Genomic DNA, 2,191 nt, shown 5'->3' with positions numbered 1-2,191 from the left:
TAACTTCCGATACGTCTTAGTTCACAAACAGCTGAAACCGCAAGATGATTTTATTTAATTTTAATGATGAATTATGTAAAATTATATATTACAATAAGGTGTGGAGTTCAGCTGTCACCACCACGCTTAGAGGCGGTGACTGTCTGCGACCTTTGTAATGATGTCATCACTGAAACGAACTGCCTGGTTTCGACAAGCCTCGCCCGCTTAAAGGTTAAAGGTCAAAGGTTCTGCCTCCCTTGTGGCGTTTGAGAAAGGCGTGTTTGTCTTGAACCGGTTTTGTGGTTCTCAGAAATTGCAGGAAGGTTGTGAAGTACTTCCTCATCGCACACACATCTTCCAGATGAAAGATCACAGGTGGACTAGAATGCCGGTTGTACCTGTCCATGTGGAAGATCAAACCGGGGGATGTTTGACTGGACAAACTGTAATGGAACGGTTCATTAGAGGTCATCACATTGTGTGTATGGGATGGCCTGCCAAGTGAATATATGAGTCTGTAACTAGAGGTAAATTTGATGAAATCTCACTGCTGAACTTGCAGTCAGGGTTTCTGCGGCTCCAGTCCGAGGGGTTCTACTAGTGCGTGTCCTGGTTTTCCTGCCAACCGGTTTTTCAGCCTTAATCAAAAAAAAAAATTTTCCCGTGTTTGCACGAAAGTTTGTCGCTCCTGTCAGACAAGAGTTGCGCCAGGGATACGAGAACATACTGTCTGCAGCTGTAAATTATATATATATAAATAAATAAATAAAAGTAAATGATTTGGCTAATTGCACAGAGCCCTTAGGAGCTGCAGTCTGCAGGGACTCCCCCTGAGCGCTCTGGCCGTCGTCGTTGCGCCCCGCCGAGCGCAAGATTTTGTTTGCTCCGACGAGCTCGACCGGTCCCGTCCTAATTACGCAGCAGGCGGATTATCGGTCGTTAACGACCGGAGGAGGAGGCGTTTTCGCGAGGCCTTTTCGCCCGAGCTCAGCCGCAGTCCTCGGCGGGCGGGCGAGCGGGCGGGCGAGCGAGCGAGCGACGCCCTGAAGAGCTCGTTAAATAACGAGCCGCTTGCTAGCTTGTTTACCCTCTTATTTAGCGATAGCTAGCTTGTTTACCCTCTTATTTAGCGCTTACTAGCTTGTTTAGCGCTTGCTAGCTTGTTTACCCTCTTATTTAGCGCTTGCTAGCTTGTTTACACTCTTATTTAGCGCCTGCTAGCTTGTTTACACTCTTATTTAGCGCTTGCTAGCTTGTTTACACTCTTATTTAGCGCTTGCTAGCTTGTTTACCCTCTTATTTAGCGCTTGCTAGCTTGTTTACACTCTTATTTAGCACTTGCTAGCTTGTTTACACTCTTATTTAGCGCTTGCTAGCTTGTTTACCCTCTTATTTAGCGCTTGCTAGCTTGTTTACACTCTTATTTAGCGCTTGCTAGCTTGTTTACCCTCTTATTTAGCGCTTGCTAGCTTGTTTACACTCTTATTTAGCACTTGCTAGCTTGTTTACACTCTTATTTAGCACTTGCTAGCTTGTTTACCCTCTTATTTAGCGCTTGCTAGCTTGTTTACCCTCTTATTTAGCGATAGCTGACCAGGTTTTTATTTAGCGATAGCTGACCAGGTTTTTATTCAGCGAGACGCGCGAGTGTGTTTATGAGCCTCATTATCGGCCCTACAAAGTGCAGTCCGGGATATTCCACTGCCGCTGTACACAGGTAGCCTGTCAATGCGATCAAGAGCTAAAAAACAAGCCACAACAATTACTGCCCGCGGGGAAACGATAGTCAAACAGTGCTCAACACAAAGTTGTTTTGATTGGTGGGGAAGTGGAACCCCACCCTTTGTTTACGTGTAAAGACATTTTGCCTTTACCTGCCCCTGTAGGTTCTAGGAACCGAAAGGAGAAAAAATAAAAATAAAAAAGCCCGTCAGCTGGGCCTGCCCATTCCTTCCCTCTCTCTCTCTCTCTCTCCCTCCAGTGCAAACCTGTCCCACCTGTTTGTGCCTCTCTCTCTCTTCTCTCTCTCCCCTCCCTCCCTCTCTCTTCTCTCTCTCCCCTCCCTCTCTCTCTCTCTCTCTCTCTTCTCTCCCTCCCCTCCCTCCCTCTCTCTCTCTCTCTCTCTGTCTTCTCTCTCTCCCCTCCCTCCCTCTCTCTCTCTCTCTCTCTCTCTCTCTCTCCCCTCCCTCCCTCTCTCTCTCTCTCTCTC

Source organism: Anguilla anguilla, chromosome 1 (genome assembly GCF_013347855.1).
Source record: "Anguilla anguilla isolate fAngAng1 chromosome 1, fAngAng1.pri, whole genome shotgun sequence".
NCBI classification, from domain to species: domain Eukaryota; kingdom Metazoa; phylum Chordata; class Actinopteri; order Anguilliformes; family Anguillidae; genus Anguilla; species Anguilla anguilla.
Note: the sequence above shows the minus strand (reverse complement) of the source record.